This window comes from Anomaloglossus baeobatrachus, chromosome 1, assembly GCF_048569485.1.
Source record: "Anomaloglossus baeobatrachus isolate aAnoBae1 chromosome 1, aAnoBae1.hap1, whole genome shotgun sequence".
Taxonomy (NCBI): Eukaryota; Metazoa; Chordata; class Amphibia; order Anura; family Aromobatidae; genus Anomaloglossus; species Anomaloglossus baeobatrachus.
This window is the reverse complement of record NC_134353.1, coordinates 64,231,568-64,251,431: the sequence shown is the minus strand read 5'-3', so window position 1 is coordinate 64,251,431 and position 19,864 is coordinate 64,231,568. Positions and strand designations below refer to the sequence as shown.

At 47.9% G+C, this 19,864-nt stretch overlaps 1 protein-coding gene across 2 annotated transcripts in view; it reads left to right on the top strand.

The window, feature by feature from the left end:
• The window catches only part of MXD4 (MAX dimerization protein 4), an 87,751-nt gene that overhangs the window by 7,782 nt on the left and 60,105 nt on the right, over nucleotides 1-19,864 (top strand). The gene's annotated exons all lie outside the window — the stretch shown is intronic.

Here is a 19,864-nt window from a genome sequence, read left to right as displayed (position 1 = left end):
CAGATTTTAATACGGATCATAAATCCATTTCTACTGCAGTTTTTCTCTGTTAGAACAACTATTTTATTATTATTAATCTTACATCCTGTATTATCCTCCAGAGCTGCACTCACTATTCTGCTGGTGCAGTCACTGTGTACATACATTATTGATCCTGAGTTACATCCTGTATTATACTCCAGAGCTGCACTCACTATTCTGCTGGTGCAGTCACTGTGTACATACATTACATTACTTATCCTGTACTGATCCTGAGTTACATCTTATATTATACTCCAGAGCTGCACTCACTATTCTGCTGGTGCAGTCACTGTGTACATACATTACATTACTTATCCTGTACTGATCCTGAGTTACATCTTATATTATACTCCAGAGCTGCACTCACTATTCTGCTGGTGCAGTTACTGTGTACATACATTACATTACTTATCCTGTACTGATCCTGAGTTACATCTTATATTATACTCCAGAGCTGCACTCACTATTCTGCTGGTGCAGTCACTGTGTACATACTTTATATGTATTATTCTGTACTGATCCTGAGTTACAGCCTGTATTATTCTCTAGCAGCAGAATAGTGAGTGCAGCTCTGGAGTATAATACAGGAGGTAACTCATTATCAGTACAGGATAATTCATGTAATGTATATACACAGTGACTGCCCAAGCAGAATAATGAATGCAGCTCTGGATTATAATATATGATGTAACTCAGGATCAGTACAGGATAAGTAATGTAATGTATGTACACAGTGACTGCACCAGCAGAATAGTGAGTGCAGCTCTGGAGTATAATATAACTCAGGATCAGTACAGGATAAGTAATGCCTGTAGACAGTGACTGCACCAGCAGAATAGTGAGTGCAGCTCTGGAGTATAATACAGGATGTAACTCAGGATAAGTACATGATAAGTAATGTAATGTATGTACACAGTGACTGCACCAGCAGAATAGTGAGTGGAGCTCTGGAGTATAATACAGTATGTAACTCAGGATAAGTACAGGATAAGTAATGTATGTACACAGTGACTTCACCAGCAGAATACTGAGTGCAGCTCTGGAGTATAATACAGGATGTAACTCAGGATAAGTAATGTAATATATGTACACAGTGACTTTACCAGCAGAATAGTGAGTGCAGCTCTGGAGTATAATATATGATGTAACTCAGGATCAGTAATGTATGTACTCAGTGACTGCACCAGCAGAATAGTGAGTGCAGCTCTGGAGTATAATACAGGATGTAACTCAGGATAAGTAATGTATGTACACAGTGACTCCACCAGCAGAATAGTGAGTGCAGCTCTGGAGTATAATATATGATGTAACTCAGGATCAGTAATGTATGTACTCAGTGACTGCACCAGCAGAATAGTGAGTGCAGCTCTGGAGTATAATACAGGATGTAACTCAGGATAAGTAATGTATGTACACAGTGACTCCACCAGCAGAATAGTGAGTGCAGCTCTGGAGTATAATATATGATGTAACTCAGGATCAGTAATGTCTGTACACAGTGACTGCACCAGCAGAATAGTGAGTGCAGCTCTGGAGTATAATATATGATGTAACTCAGGATCAGTAATGTATGTACACAGTGACTCCACCAGCAGAATAGTGAGTGCAGCTCTGGAGTATAATATATGATGTAACTCAGGATCAGTGCAGGATACTTACTTTTAAGTGTTTTAGGTAAAGGGAGATAATAAATAGACATTAGATTATCAGGATGATTTTTCAGGCCAAGAATTCTCTGAAACACTGAAAACAAACAAAGCTGCAGATTTGCTGCAGCTGTGTGAGGTTTCCAGCGCCGGCTTCTTGTGCTGTCTCTTGGTGCATCACGGGACAAGGTTTCTCATCTTGGCACCGGCTATTTTTGTCTTACTTTGTGTGGAGCTTTGTGTGTGACCCTTGTGTGGCCCCCGTGCCCTTTATGTCATTAGTCTCTCGCCCCGTATCAATGACGACGCAACAGATCAGCAAAATATATAGTAAATGTGGTGCATGGCATAAATTACAGATTCTGGAGGTAATTACAGCGCAGGCCCACCCCATACAGCGCAGGGCCGCCCCCTACAGCACAAGCCCACCCCATACAGCACAAGCCAACCCCATACAGCACAAGCCCACCCCTTACAGCACAAGCCCACCCCATACAGCGCAGGGCCACCCCATACAGCACAGGGCCGCCCCATACAGCACAGGGACGCCCCATACAGCGCAGGGCCGCCCCATACAGCGCAGGGCCGCCCCATACAGCGCAGGGCCGCCCCCTACAGCACAAGCCCACCCCTTACAGCACAAGCCCACCCCATACAGCGCAGGGCCACCCCATACAGCACAGGGCCGCCCCATACAGCACAGGGACGCCCCATACAGCGCAGGGCCGCCCCATACAGCGCAGGGCCGCCCCATACAGCACAAGCCCACCCCATACAGCACAAGCCCACCCCATACAGCACAAGCCCACCCCATACAGCGCAGGCCCGTCCCATACAGCGCAGGCCCGTCCCATACAGCGCAGGGCCACCCCATACAGCACAGGGACGCCCCATACAGCGCAGGGCCGCACCATACAGCGCAGGGCCGCCCCATACAGCACAAGCCCACCCCTTACAGCACAAGCCCACCCCATACAGCGCAGGGCCACCCCATACAGCACAGGGCCGCCCCATACAGCACAGGGACGCCCCATACAGCGCAGGGACGCCCCATACAGCGCAGGGCCGCCCCATACAGCGCAGGGCCGCCCCATACAGCACAAGCCCACCCCATACAGCGCAGGCCCACCTCATACAGCGCAGGCCCACCTCATACAGCGCAGGGCCGCCCCCTACAGCTCAAGCCCACCCCATACAGCACAAGCCCACCCCATACAGCACAAGCCCACCCCATACAGCGCAGGCCCACCCCATACAGCACAAGCCCATCCCATACAGCGCAGGCCCACCCCATACAGCACAAGCCCACCCCATACAGCACAGGGCCGCCCCCTACAGCACAAGCCCACCCCATACAGCACAAGCCCACCCCATACAGCGCAAGCCCACCCCATACAGCGCAAGCCCACCCCATACAGCACAAGCCCACCCCATACAGCACAAGCCCACCCCATACAGCACAAGCCCACCCCATACAGCACAAGCCCATCCCATACAGCACAAGCCCACCCCATACAGCGCAGGCCCACCCCATACAGCGCAGGCCCACCCCATACAGCACAAGCCCACCCCATACAGCGCAGGGCCGCCCCCTACAGCACAAGCCCACCCCATACAGCACAGGCCCACCCCATACAGCGCAGGCCCACCCCATACAGCACAAGCCCACCCCATACAGCGCAGGGCCGCCCCCTACAGCACAAGCCCACCCCATACAGCACAAGCCCACCCCATACAGCACAAGCCCACCCCATACAGCGCAGGCCCACCCCATACAGCACAAGCCCACCCCATACAGCGCAGGCCCACCTCATACAGCGCAGGCCCACCCCATACAGCGCAGGGCCGCCCCCTACAGCACAAGCCCACCCCATACAGCACAAGCCCACCCCATACAGCACAAGCCCACCCCATACAGCGCAGGCCCACCCCATACAGCACAAGCCCATCCCATACAGCACAAGCCCACCCCATACAGCGCAGGGCCGCCCCCTACAGCACAAGCCCACCCCATACAGCACAAGCCCACCCCATACAGCACAAGCCCACCCCATACAGCGCAGGCCCACCCCATACAGCACAAGCCCACCCCATACAGCGCAGGCCCACCTCATACAGCGCAGGCCCACCCCATACAGCGCAGGGCCGCCCCCTACAGCACAAGCCCACCCCATACAGCACAAGCCCACCCCATACAGCACAAGCCCACCCCATACAGCGCAGGCCCACCCCATACAGCACAAGCCCATCCCATACAGCACAAGCCCACCCCATACAGCGCAGGCCCACCCCATACAGCGCAGGGCCGCCCCCTACAGCACAAGCCCACCCCATACAGCACAAGCCCACCCCATACAGCACAAGCCCACCCCATACAGCTCAGGCCCACCCCATACAGCACAAGCCCACCCCATACAGCTCAGGCCCATCCCATACAGCACAAGCCCACCCCATACAGCGCAGGCCCACCCCATACAGCGCAGGCCCACCCCATACAGTGCAGGCCCACCCCATACAGTGCAGGCCCACCCCATACAGCGCAGGCACACCCCATACAGTGCAGGCCCACCCCATACAGCTCAGGCCCGCCCCATACAGCTCAGGCCCACCCCATACAGCGCAAGCCCACCCCATACAGCTCAGGCCCACCCCATACAGCTCAGGCCCACCCCATACAGCGCAGGCCCACCTTATACAGCGCAGGGCCGCCCCATACAGCTCAGGCCCACCCCATACAGCTCAGGCCCACCCCATACAGCTCAGGGCCGCCCCATACAGCGCAGGCCCACCCCATACAGCGCAGGCCCACCCCATACAGCGCAGGCCCGCCCCATACAGCGCAGGCCCGCCCCATACAGCGCAGGCCCGCCCCATACAGCTCAGGCCCACCCCATACAGCACAAGCCCACCCCATACAGCGCAGGGCCGCCCCATACAGCACAGGGCCGCCCCATACAGCACAGGGCCGCCCCATACAGCGCAGGACCACCCCATACAGCGCAGGCCCGCCCCATACAGCGCAGGGCCGCCCCATACAGCACAGGGCCGCCCCATACAGCGCAGGCCCACCCCATACAGCGCAGGACCACCCCATACAGCGCAGGCCCGCCCCATACAGCTCAGGCCCACCCCATACAGCGCAGGGCTGCCCCCTACAGTGCAGGCCCACCCCATACAGCGCAGGCCCACCCCATACAGCTCAGGCCCACCCCATACAGCGCAGGGCCGCCCCATACAGCTCAGGCCCGCCCCCTACAGCACAAGCCCACCCCATACAGCGCAGGGCCGACCCATACTGCTCTGGCCCACCCCATACTGCTCGGGCCCACCCCATACAGCTCAGGCCCACCCCATACAGCACAGGGCCGCCCCATACAGCTCAGGCCCACCCCATACAGCTCAGGCCCACCCCATATAGCGCAGGCCCACCCCATACAGCACAGGCCCACCCCATACAGCGCAGGGCCGCCCCATACAGCACAGGGCCGCCCCATACAGCACAGGGCCACCCCATACAGCACAGGCCCGCCTCATACAGCGCAGGCCCGCCCCATACAGCACAGGGCCGCCCCATACAGCACAGGGCCACCCCATACAGCACAGGGCCACCCCATACAGCACAGGCCCGCCCCATACAGCACAGGGCCGCCCCATACAGCGCAAGCCCACCCCATACAGCACAGGGCCGCCTCATACAGCGCAGGCCCGCCCCATACAGCACAGGGCCGCCCCATACAGCACAGGGCCACCCCATACAGCACAGGGCCACCCCATACAGCACAGGCCCGCCCCATACAGCACAGGGCCGCCCCATACAGCACAGGGCCACCCCATACAGCACAGGCCCACCCCATACAGCACAAGCCCACCCCATACAGCGCAGGGCCACCCCATACAGCACAGGCCCGCCCCATACAGCGCAGGGCCACCCCATACAGCGCAGGGCCACCCCATACAGCGCAGGCCCACCCCATACAGCGCAGGACCACCCCATGCAGCGCAGGCCCGCCCCATACAGCACAGGGCCGCCCCATACAGCGCAGGGCCACCCCATACAGCGCAGGACCACCCCATACAGCACAGGGCCGCCCCATACAGCGCAGGGCCACCCCATACAGCTCAGGGCCACCCCATACAGCGCAGGCCCACCCCATACAGCACAAGCCCACCCCATACAGCGCAGGACCACCCCATACAGCTCAGGCCCGCCCCATACAGCGCAGGCCCGCCCCATACAGCGCAGGCCCGTCCCATACAGCGCAGGGCCACCCCATACAGCGCAGGGCCACCCCATACAGCTCAGGGCCACCCCATACAGAGTATCAGTAGGTTAGCGCATCATCTTGTGGCGTATTTTGGTTATGTGATTAGTTAATGCAACTGATTTATAAAAACACGAGCAACCGAGAATTCAATATCATTATCACAGATATAGGTAAGAGGCTAAATTGACAGAAAATGTATGAGATCAGTCAACAGCAGTTTGCTGTTCACGAGTAGTAAGTGACAGCGTATATAGATATGTTGTTACATGGAGCGAGGTCAGTGCTGTGCGTCGCTGTGCGCTGGGATCACGCTGTGATAGGAGCACGTGTGTTGTAGCTGGTGGACAATCATCACATTGTCTCTCAGTCGATGACCCCCTGCGGACCGCCCCAGGCCGCAGCCACAGAGCTGTGTTCACACCACTATCTCCGTACTGCAGCACGCCTGGGGGCGCTGAGCTCTCCGTGACCACTCGCTTCAGCATAAAAGGCCAAAAGAGACTGATCAGACCCCTTTGGTACATCTCGGAGATTTCTGTATTGTTATAATTATCAGATGTGCCCAGTGGCATGGCGTGCAGGAGCATCAGGGGTGGTTGCCTCCATTTTTTGACTTCCTCTCCCACTGTCAAATGAATGACGTCAGCAAGCACTCAGTGAGATCCTGCCTGAAGCTGCCTATGCAGAGTGCAGCAGTGAAGATGAACGTGTCGTTGGCCCTTCACTCTGCATAGGCAGACACCAAGGTAACAAAATGTAGTTAGTGTAACAAAGTGAGCTTTTGGGTTGTGTTGCTGCCTATGCAGAGCGAAGCAGTCAAGATAAGTCTGTTGTCTGCCCTGTGCTCTGAATAGACAGACACCAAGGTAACAAAACTTTCAGTATAACAAAGAGAGCTTTTGTCATATGGGTTGCTGCCTATGCAGAGCACAACAGTCAAAATGAGTTTGTTGTCGGCTCCTGTACTTTTCATAGGCAGACACCAAGGTAAAAAAACTCAGTATAACAAAGTGAGCTTTTGTCATCTGGGTTTCTGCCTATGCAGAGCGCAGCAGTCAAGATAAGTCTGTTGTCTGCCCTGTGCTCTGCATAGGCAGACACCAAGGTAACAAAACACGCAGTATAACAAAGTGAGCTTTAGTCATATGGGTTGCTGCCTATGCAGAGCACAGCAGTCAAGATGAGTTTGTCGTCGGCTTTTCATAGGCAGATAACATGGTAGAAAAACTCCGAGGGTGCACTGAGCTGCTCGGCCACACCGAGGGTGCACTGAACTGCTCGGCCACACCGAGGGTGCACTGAACTGCTCGGCCACACCGAGGGTGCACTGAGCGTCTGGGCTTGGTTTGATCAGTCATTTTGTGCTGACAGATTCCCTTTATAATGCATGTCCTACCTGACTTTTAGACAGGAATACCCTGGTATTGGGATATTGGAGAGGGTCCCGATCAGACGCACATGTTGTGTGACACCTGCCGTGAACACCATTACATTTCTGACAGTGCATGTCGCCCAGCTTTGTGATCGGTCCGAAATTTAGGAGGGATTTCTGTTATGTGCCTTAATTGCATCCCATTTTTGGTATCAGGGGCAGATAACGGCTGCATTGTGCACGGGGTGTAGATGTTACCCTATGGGGCGATGGACTTGTTGGCCGCCATTATGATGCTCTGATCAGCAGCTCCTGGACATCTTCTGCCTTCCACAAGGCCTCACTGTGTGCGATATTACTCACTGTAACTTATATACAGGCATCTGTCATTCACAACTCGCCCACACACCGCCCTCCAGGCACCCAGATACACACAAGCCCAAATCTCTCTGTTCCTATTTCTTCAGCTGTTTTTGTTCTTCCCCATTTAATAATTTAAAGGGGTAACACCGTTGTAGAAAAACAAGCCTGCTCCTCTACAGCACCACTCCTGTCTCCAGGTGGTGTCTGGTATTGCAGCCCAGCCTTGGCGCTCAGATGCAATACCACACACAACCTACGGGTGGTGGGGCTATATTTGGTTAAACCCATTGCAATCCATTTAAAGGGAACCTATTATGTCGTTTTTTTATATTAAACTTCCCCCAATGTGGTCTAAATGATGCAATGAGCATCACTAACATGGTTTAAACAAATAATTTCATGTATTTATCTTGGAAAAAAAACCTAAACTGTATATGCCCGGGTGAATGCAGTACATACCTTAGTTTTCAGTCATAGGGGCGGAGCTTTTGCTGGGATCAGTCACTGTCACTCAAGGGCAGGCATGATTATTTTTTGAACATAGTCACACCCCCAGCATTGTAACTGATTACACCACAGGTCCTTCACCATCACTTCTCTGCTGAGTAACTCCCATTACGGTCACATGATCGTGACATCACCACAGGTCCTGCACAAGCACTTCTCTTCTGCTGCACAGCTCATTCACTGTCACTTCTCTGCTCAGCTCCACCCATTATGGTCACATGATCTTGACATCAGCACAGGTCCTGCACAATGCACAACCACTTCTCTTCTGCTGCAAAGCTCATTCACTGTCACTTCTCTGCTGAGCTCCACCCATACAGTCACATGATCTTGACATCAGCACAGGTCCTGCACAATGCACAACCACTTCTCTTCTGCTGCACAGCTCATTCACTGTCACTTCTCTGCTCAGCTCCACCCATTATGGTCACATGATCTTGACATCAGCACAGGTCCTGCACAATGAACAACCACTTCTCTTCTGCTGCACAGCTCATTCACTGTCACTTCTCTGCTGAGCTCCACCCATACAGTCACATGATTGTGACATCAGCACAGGTCCTTCACCACCGTTTCTCCAATGTTGAGCTCCGGAACTCAGCATTTGAGAAATGGTGGTCAAGGACCTGTACTGATGTCACGATCGTGTGACCATAATGGACAGAGCTCAGTAGAGAAATAATAGTGAAGGAGCTGTGATAATCAGTAAAAGAGAAGTGGTTGTGCAGGACCTGTACTGACGCCACGATCATGTGACCGTAATGGGCGGAGCTCAGCAGGGAAGTGATGTTGAAGGACCTGTGCTGATGTTGCGATCATGTGACCATAATGGGCGGAGCTCAGCAGAGAAGTGATGTTGAAGGACCTGTGGTGATGTCATGGTCATGTGACCATAATAGGCGTAGCTCAGCAGAGAAGTGATGTTGAAGGACCTGTGGTGATGTCACATTCATGTGACCGTAATGGGCGGAGCTCAGCAGAGAAGTGATGGTGAAGGACCTGTGGTGTAATCAATTACAATGCTGGGGGCGTGACTAAGTTAAAAAAAGAATCATGCCTGAACGTGAGTGACAGTGACTGATCCCAGCAAAGCTCCGCCCCTGTGACTGAACCCTAAGGTATGTACTGCATTCACCTAAGCATATACAGTCTTTTTTGAAGATAAATACATGGAATTTTTTTAAACCATGTTAGTGGTGCACATTGCATCATTTAAAACACATTGGGGTGGTTTAATGTTAAATGACAACGTGACAGGTTCCCTTTAAAGTGCATGTCCACTTTGAAACTACTTTTAAAGGGATATTCTGGTCTCTGCTATTTATGACATAACCCCATGATCTGAGATGCACCTATCTTGAGAACATGGTCCTGTCTTGTCCTCCTGGAAAGCGGAGTTTTCTTGCTCAACGATTTTTAGAATCTACCTTAGAAGATAATGGAGGAGGATGGGCATGCTCGGCCACCACTCTATTGCAGGGGGCATGAAATGGGGCCTCTTAAGATAGGTAGAGGACATTTCTAGCATATCCTGATACTCTTAAAACCTCTTAATTAATTTACAAGTGGGTCCGCAGAGCCGGCCCACAAGCAGCAGATGCCTGCTGTGTTGTACAGCCGGCTTCTGTCTCGTAACTGCAGTGACAATAGCTTGCTCAGATCGCTGCAGTTGAACCATTGAGATGCTGCTGTCAGTCAGTGACAGGATTGCAGGGTGCTATGGCAGTTTAGGCGTCTCCCGAAGGCCACCATAACCGCCATTGGAAGCCGCCCGAAGAATGAGCTTGTCCCTTCTTTTAACTGCTTAAGGGTTTCCGAATGACGTGACGTAAGATAGAACGTGTTGTTTTGATATTACCAGGCATGTTGCTGATGTATGTAAAGCACTGTGGAATTAATCTAATATATAAAGCTGAGTGTATGCATGTGTGTTGTGTATGTGTGTATATACACTACAGTTCAAAGGTTTGGGGTCCCCAGGCAATTTTGTCTTTTCCATGAAAAATCCTACTTTTATTTATCAGATGAGCTGCATAATGAATAGAGAATATCGTCCAGACAGTGACGAGGTTAGAAATAATGATTTCCTCTTCACACTTTGCTTTCGGCACAGAACGCTCCTTTGCAGCAATTCCAGCTTTGCAGAGCTTTGGCATTCTAGCTGTTAATTTGCGGAGGTAATCTGGAGATATTTCCCCCCCATGCTTCCCCCTCCCACAAGTTGGATTGGCTTGATGGGCACTTTTTGGTACCATACGGTCAAGCTGCTCCCACATCAGCTCTACAGGGTTGAGATCTGGTGACTGGGCTGCCTCTCCATTGCAGATAGATACCAGCTGCTGCTTCTTCCCTAAATAGTTCATGCATAATTTGGAGGGCTGCTTTGGGTCATTGTCCTGTTGTAGCATGAAATTGGCTCCAATCAAGCGCTGTCCACAGGGTATGGCATGATGTTGCAAAATGGAGTGATAGCCTTCCTTATTCAAAATCCCTATTACCTTGTACAAATCTCCCACATTACCAGCACCAAAGCAACCCCAGATCATCACATTACCTCCACCATGCTTGACAGATGGCGTCAGGCACTCTTCCAGCGTCTTTTCAGTAGTTCTGCATCTCACAAATGTTCTTCTGTGTGATACAAACACCTCACACTTTGATTCGTCTGTCCATTACACTTTTTTCCAATCTTCCTCTGTCCAATGTCTGTGTTCTTTTGCCCATATTACTCTTTTCCTTTTATTAGCCAGTCTCAGATATGGCTTTTTCTTTGCCTCTCTGCCCTGAAGGCCGGCATCCCGGAGTCGCCCTTTTCACTGTAGATGGTGACACTGGCTTTTTGCGGGTACTATTTAATGAAGCTGCCAGTTGAGGACCTGTGAGGCGTCGATTTCTCACACTAGAGACTGTAATGTACGTGTCTTGTTGCTCAGTTGTGCAGCGCGGCCTCCCACTTCTCTTTCTACTCTGGTTAGAGCCTGTTTGTGCTCTCCTCTGAAGGGAGTAGTACACACCGTTGTAGGAAATCTTCACTTTCTTGGCAATTTCTCGCGTGGAATATCCTTCATTTCTAAGAGCAAGAATAGACTGTCGAGTTTCACATGAAAGTTCTCTTTTTCTGGCCATTTTGAGAGTTTAATGGAACCAACGAATGTAATGCTCCAGATTCTCAACTAGCTCAAAGGAAGGTCAGTTTTATAGCTTCTCTAATCAGCAAAACTGTTTTCAGCTGTGCTAACATACTTGCACAAGGGTTTTCAAGCGATTTCTAAATATCCATTAGCCTTCTAACACAGTTAGCAAACACAATGTACCATTAGAGCACTGGAGTGGTGGTTGTTGGAAATGGGCCTCTATACACATATGTAGATATTGCATTAAAACCCAGACGTTTCCAGCTAGAATAGTCATTTATCACATTAACAGTGTATGGAGGGGATTTCTGTTTAATTTAATGTTGGCTTCATTGAAAAAAAATGTGCTTTTCTTCAAAAATAAGGAAATATCTAAGTGTCCCTAAACCTTTGAACTGTAGTGTACCATATGTATGTGTGTGTGTGTGTGTGTGTATATGTGTGTGTGTGTGTGTGTGTGTGTGTGTCCGCTAAAGGAATCCGCACCGTCGCATTTACAATCATGAAATGTTGCACAGACACCTTCATTTGACTCAGGGAACGTCATAGACTATATTTTGAGGGGAAAATGTAACCCCCTCGCTTTACAATTATTCACCAACAAACCTGCTTACATTAAAGTCAGTGGAGCTGGGAATGGATTTGTTATTATAGACTCTTATTGTGGACTGTGAAAGAGACACATAGAGTAACATACACACAGAAAGAGACACACACACAGAAATAAAAATACGCACGCACGGAAAGAGACACATCAAAAGAGACACACATCAAAAGAGACACACATCAAAAGAGACACACATCGAAAGAAACATGCATAGAAAGAGATGCACACAGAAAGAAACACACACACGAAGAGACACACAGAAAGAGAGACACACACTAAGAGACACACAGAAAGAGAGACACACACACTAAGAGACACACAGAAAGAGAGACACACACACTAAGAGACACACAGAAAGAGTGACACACACTAAGAGACACACAGAAAGAGAGACACACACACTAAGAGACACACAGAAAGAGAGACACACACTAAGAGACACACAGAAAGAGAGACACACACACTAAGAGACACACAGAAAGAGAGACACACACTAAGAGACACACAGAAAGAGAGACACACACTAAGAGACACACATAAAGAGAGACACACTAAGAGACACACAGAAAGAGAGACACACACACTAAGAGACACACAGAAAGAGAGACACACACTAAGAGACACACAGAAAGAGACACATACACACAAAAAGAGACACACACAGAAAGAGACACATGCACTGAAAGGTACACACACAGAAAAAGACACACACACAGAAACTCTTTGGATGTGTGAGGTAATATATTGACTGTTTTGACCGTTACCCTGGATATTTATCAGGTGACCTATAGCAACCAATCACAGCTCTGCTTCCATTTTGTTAGCGGTCAAGGAGCTCTGATTGGTTGCTATAGGCAACGAAGGACATTGTTAGTATAGGACAGCTTATGGGTCCGTTAATATATCGGTGGTGACGCATGTTTAGTTTGTGACTTTTATTTGCAAAATAATTTTTTGTAAAGGCATTTTATTTTGTTATAGTTAAGAGTCGTTACTTACTATCACACAGCTAGTAGTGAATAAATGTTATATTATGTCCATATTATGGGATGCTTTTTCAGACAAATTGAAGAAGACAAAGCGAAACTACATTATTGATTAGTTCTCCTTTAAGGATTTCAGCTCCTAGCTACTTAATTCTGCTAACCTAAACCATTGGAATTTATTGTATAGGATTTGTGCCACGATCAGCTAACTGTAGTTTACTGCTGGCCCCTTTAAATGAAAGGAAGGTTTTCATGGTATAACAAGTGCGTAGTGTGACTCCAGATCCCGTCCTGTGAAGCCCCCACTGTTCCCCAGGATTGTAGCCAGCTTTTTTCTCAATAGGCTTCTCAATTATTTTCTCCGGTAGCGCTGTTGCAGCATTGTTTTTTTTTTCTTAACCTTTAATTAAACATTACCACTTTTTTTTTTTCCGCATTCACACGGTATTTTGTGTTCTGTTGTTTCAAAATTCCGTGTTCTAACACGCTCGCTTATCATTCCGTGTTCTATCACGCTCGCTTATCATTCCGTGTTCTATCACGCTCGCTTATCATTCCGTGTTCTATCACGCTCGCTTATCATTCCGTGTTCTATCACGCTCGCTTATCATTCCGTGTTCTATCACGCTCGCTTATCATTCCGTGTTCTATCACGCTTGCTTATCATTCCGTGTTCTAACACGCTCGCTTATCATTCCGTGTTCTATCACGCTCGCTTATCATTCCGTGTTCTATCACGCTTGCTTATCATTCCGTGTTCTAACACGCTGGCTTATCATTCCGTGTTCTATCACGCTGGCTTATCATTCCGTGTTCTATCACGCTGGCTTATCATTCCGTGTTCTAACACGCTCGCTTTTCATTCCGTGTTCTAACATGCTGGCTTATCATTCCGTGTTCTAACACGCTTGCTTATCATTCCGTGTTCTAACACGCTCGCTTATCATTCCGTGTTCTAACACGCTGGCTTATCATTCCGTGTTCTAACACGCTGGCTTATCATTCCGTGTTCTAACACGCTCGCTTATCATTCCGTGTTCTAACACGCTCGCTTATCATTCCGTGATCTATCACGCTGGCTTATCATTCCGTGTTCTAACACGCTCGCTTATCATTCCGTGTTCTAACACGCTCGCTTATCATTCCGTGTTCTAACACGCTCGCTTATCATTCCGTGTTCTATCACGCTCGCTTATCATTCCGTGTTCTATCACGCTCGCTTATGATTCCGTGTTCTATCACGCTCGCTTATCATTCCGTGTTCTATCACGCTGGCTTATCATTCCGTGTTCTAACACGCTCGCTTATCATTCCGTGTTCTAACACGCTCGCTTATCATTCCGTGTTCTAACACGCTCGCTTATCATTCCGTGTTCTATCACGCTCGCTTATCATTCCGTGTTCTAACACGCTGGCTTATCATTCCGTGTTCTAACACGCTCGCTTATCATTCCGTGTTCTAACACGCTCGCTTATCATTCCGTGTTCTATCACGCTCGCTTATCATTTCGTGTTCTAACACGCTTGCTTATCATTCCGTGTTCTAACACGCTCGCTTATCATTCCGTGTTCTATCACGCTCGCTTATCATTCCGTGTTCTAACGCGCTTGCTTATCATTCCGTGTTCTAACACGCTCGCTTATTATTCCGTGTTCTAACACGCTCGCTTATCATTCCGTGTTCTAACACGCTCGCTTATCATTCCGTGTTCTAACACGCTCGCTTATCATTCCGTGTTCTAACACGCTCGCTTATCATTCCGTGTTCTATCACGCTGGCTTATCATTCCATGTTCTATCACGCTCGCTTTTCATTCCGTGTTCTATCACGCTCGCTTATCATTCCGTGTTCTAACACGCTCGCTTATCATTCCGTGTTCTATCACGCTCGCTTATCATTCCGTGTTGTATCACGTTCGCTTATCATTCCGTGATCTATCACGCTCGCTTATCATTCCGTGTTCTATCACGCTTGCTTATCATTCCGTGTTCTATCACGCTCGCTTATCATTCCGTGTTCTAACACGCTTGCTTATCATTCCGTGTTCTATCACGCTCGCTTATCATTCCGTGTTCTGACACGCTCGCTTATCATTCCGTGTTCTGACACGCTTGCTTATCATTCCGTGTTCTGACACGCTTGCTTATCATTCCGTGTTCTATCACGCTCGCTTATCATTCCGTGTTCTAACACGCTCGCTTATCATTCCGTGTTCTATCACGCTTGCTTATCATTCCGTGTTCTATGACGCTCGCTTATCATTCCGTGTTCTATCACGCTTGCTTATCATTCCCTGTTCTATCACGCTCGCTTATGATTCCGTGTTCTAACACGCTCGCTTATCATTCCGTGTTCTATCACGCTCGCTTATCATTCCGTGTTCTGACACGCTTCCTTATCATTCCGTGTTCTAACACGTTCTTGATTGGCTCTCCTGGCGTAGAAAAAAATACATTTCTATAAAACATTTTTTTTTGTTCCTCTCTTATTCCTCCTGGAAATTTTGTAAACATTTTTGAGAATGGGTGTAACTATTTTATTTGTCAAATGGGTGTGGTCCTACACTGAATAGAGAATTGGACAGTTGTCAATGTACAGCAAAGATGCACAACCCGCAGCCGCATGCGTGCTGTTCTGTGGATCATTGTGACTCCGTATCTGTATCCCTAAGGCACTCGTTATTACATAGGAAGTCTTCGGAAGGGCTTGAAGGGGTAATCCACTTTCAGATGGTCTTGGTCCCCAATCAAACTTTGCTTAACTCACCGTCCCCAGGTCCAGACCAGCGCTGAGTCTCTGGTGCTGCCCCTGATGTCTGATATTGGCTACAGCAATGACATCACATAAAAAGCGCTGCAGCCAATCAGAGACTGTGAGCAGGGCATTCCCGGCTACAGCCTAGCTCCCTGATTGACTGTCAATGTGACTTCAGCACAACAGCCAATGCCGGACACCGGATGCAGCACCAGAGACTCAACAATGATTAAAGGGCAGTTTGCTTTTTTTTATAATAAATTGTGCCCGAGGACTAAAATTATCTGAAATAGAACAATCCCTTTAATACGACTGGGCCCCCCCATTTATTATAATGCACGCCCTTTTTCCCCCTATTATTAAATAGGTATTCCCATCTCCAAGACCCTATTACAATATGTAAAAGGTATAATAATAATAATAATGATAGTAATTATCTCCAATTAGAAATGTAGTATAGTTCTCCTGATTAGCTATGTCACTTACCTCATGTGCAGGGCATTGCAGCTTAGGTATCCATGGTTACGGCCACTCATATAGATACAGTAAGTTATCTGTGGTTACCCTCAAATATAGCTGTGTATCTTACCTCATGTGCAGGGCATTGCAGCTTAGGTATCCATGGTTACGACCACTCATATAGATACACTTAGGTATAGTGCTTTGCAAAAGTATTCGCCCCCCCTTGAATTTTTCAAGCTTTTCCCACACTTCAGGCTTCAAACATAGAGATAAAAATGTTAATGTTCTGGTGAAGAATCAATAACAAGTGGACACAATTGTGGATGAAATTTATTGCTTATTTTAAACTTTTGTAGAAAATAATAAACTGAAAATTGTGTTGTGCAATATTATTCATCCCCTTTAAGTTAATACTTTGTAGCGCCACCTTTTGCTGCGATTACAGCTGCAGTCGCTTGTGGTATGTGTCTATCAGTTTTGCACATCGAGAGACTGAAATTCTTGCCCATTCTTCCTTTGTAAACAGCTGGAGCTGAGTGAGGTTGGATGGAGGCGCTTGTGAGCAGCAGTTTTCAGCTCTTTCCACAGATTCTCGATTGGATTCAGGTCTGGACTGTGACTTGGTCATTCTAACACCTGGATACGTTTTTTTGTGAACCCTTCCATTGTAGATTTTGCTTTATGTTTGGGATCATTGTCTTGTTGGAAGACAAATCTTCGTCCCAGTCTCAGGCCTTTTGCAGACTCCAACAGGTTTTCTTCAAGAATGGTCCTGTATTTGGCTCCATCCATCTTCCCATCAATTTTAACCATCTTCACTGTCCCTGCTGGAGAAAAGCAGGCCCAAACCATGATGCTGCCACCACCATGTTTGACAGTGGGGCTGGTGTGTTCAGGGTGATGAGCTGTGTTGCTTTTACGCCAAACATATCGTTTGTCATTGTGCCCAAATAGTTTGATTTTGGTTTCATCTGACCAGAGCACCTTCTTCCACATGTTTGGTGTCTCCCAGGTGGCTTGTGGCAAACTTTAAAGAACACTTTTTATGAATATCTTTGAGAAATGGCTTTCTTCTTGCCACTCTTCCATAAAGGCCAGATTTGTGCAGTGTACTATTGTTGTCCTATGGACAGACTCTTCCACCTCAGCTGTAGATCTCTGCAGTTCATCCAGAGTGATCATGGGCCTCTTGGCTGCATCTCTGATCAGTCTTCTCCTTGTTTAAGATAAAGAGAGAGAGGACGCTCCTGTGTGGGATCTTAATGTACCGAGGTATGTACAATGTGAGGTACACACTCACCTGATAGTGTTGTACGTCAGGTACAACACTGTTAGTGGTATTGAAGGAGGATCGCAAGTTCACCGCTCCTTGTCAGCAGGGATCCCGTCCTCCTGACTCCGCAGGACTCTGCTCACACGATCGGGGTTTCCACGTGCAGTGTGCAGCCGCCGGACCGGCGTCTGATAGCAGCTCCTCCTCCGGGTCGGACGGTCCCGTGATCACAGATGCGGTGATTCCCCAGCCCCTGGTGTAAGATTCAAACGGATAGTACGATCCTGGTTCTGGCTGCAGCAGCCCCGTGAGCTCCCATAGGGAGATAATGATGCAGGGAAAAAAAAGAAAAAATGCACGGTTTCGCTGCGCTGCTCAGAAAGGTAGTGATGAGGTTATTTGGGATGTAGATTTATTAATTATTTACATGCCACTACGCGTTTCGGGGGTACAACCTCCCCCTTCCTCAGGTAGCCTGAGGAAGGGGGAGGTTGTACCCCCGAAACGCGTAGTGGCATGTAAACAATTAATAAATCTACATCCCAAATAACCTCATCACTACCTTTCTGAGCAGCGCAGCGAAACTGTGCATTTTTTCTTTTTTTTTCCCTGCCTCGTTTAAGATGACAGTTTGGATGGACAGCCGGGTGTTGGTAGATTTGCAGTGGTATGATACTCCTTCCATTTCAATATGATCGCTTGCACAGTGCTTCTTGGGATGTTTAAAGTTGTGGAAATCTTTTTGTAACCAAATCCGGCTTTAAACTTCTCCACAACAGTATCACGGACCTGCCTGTTGTGTTCCTTGGTCTTCATGATGTTCTCTGTGCTTTAAACAGAACCCTGAGACTATCACAGAGCAGGTGCATTTATACAGAGACTTGATTACACACAGGGGCTTATATTTATCATCATCAGTCATTTAGGACAACATTGATCATTCAGAGATCCTCAATGAACTTCTGGAGTGAGTTTGCTGCCCTGAAAGTAAAGGGGATGAATAATATTGCACGCCCAATTTTCAGTTATTTATTTTTGAAAAAAAGTTTAAAATAAACAAAACATTTCCTTCAACTTCACAATTGTATCCCACTTGTTGTTGATTCTTCACCATAACATGAACATTTTTATCTTTATGTTTGACGCCTGAAATGTGGGAAACGGTTGAAAAATTCAAGGGGGACGAATACTTTCGCAAGGCACTGTATCTATGGTTAACCTGATATAGCCATGTATCTTACCTCATGTGCAGGGCATTGCAGCTTAGGTATCAATGGTTACGACCATTTATATAGATACAGTTAGGTATTTATGGTTAACCTGATATAGCCATGTATCTTACCTCATGTGCACGGCATTGCAGCTTAGGTATCCATGGTTACGACCATTCATATAGATACAGTTAGGTATTTATGGTTAACCTGATATAGCCATGTATCTTACCTCATGTGCAGGGTATTGCAGCTTAGGTATCCATGGTTATGATCACTCATATTATGACAGTTTTGTTAGTTTCTCGTAGTCATAACCATGGATATGTAAGGTGCTGCAATGCCCTGCACATGAGGTAAGAGACGTGCCTAATCAGGAGAACTATACTACATTTCTAATTGGAGGTATTTGCTAATATTATTGTTTTTGCACTATATATTGGGATAGGATCTTAGGGACGGGAATACTCCTTTAATGCCTTTTGGCGACACAGTGCACTGTGTATTTATAAACGTAACGAATTGTGATGCGAATGCCAAAGATGTGATTGACAGCCGACCGAGATCAGAGAAGACTCAGATCCCGGCAGTTAAAAGCCCTTTACATCAATATGGCCTCCAAATAATCCAAACCAAGGAATCCACTTAATCAACTTATATTTTCCTATATTTGCTTTTACACATATATATATATATTTCCTATATTTGCTTTTTTATATATATATATATATATATATATATATATATATATATATATACTTATATTTCCTATATTGCCTATATTTCCCTTTTCCAAAAAAAATATAAAAAATAAAAATATCTGAATGTGTCCTTTGTGTAGGTTTGGGGCGCACATATATATGCATTCTGCAGCAGCATTAAAGTCCCCGGTCGCCGAGTGCAGCCGGTAAGATGCCATTACTCCCCCTCCTCTCACATGTTCGCCGGGCAGCGTTACAGGTCATTCAGCGTGACACGAACATTTTGTTCAGCTCCTTTGTTGTGGTAACATTTATACCGAGCGCTCCGTCCAAATGCGAGCTTTCTAAAACAGCAGGTGTCCGCCAGATGACTGCAGACGTGACGGTACATCAGCTGCGGACGTCAAATCCACGCTGTATTAAAACATAAAACTGAAGACGGATATTAAAAAAAAAACACTGATTGTTTTTCACCGCAAATTTTTCAAAAAATAAAGCTGTGACGTCATAAAAAAAGAGATACGGGCCTGATTTCTCAAAACTGCCTAAAAGAAAGACTCT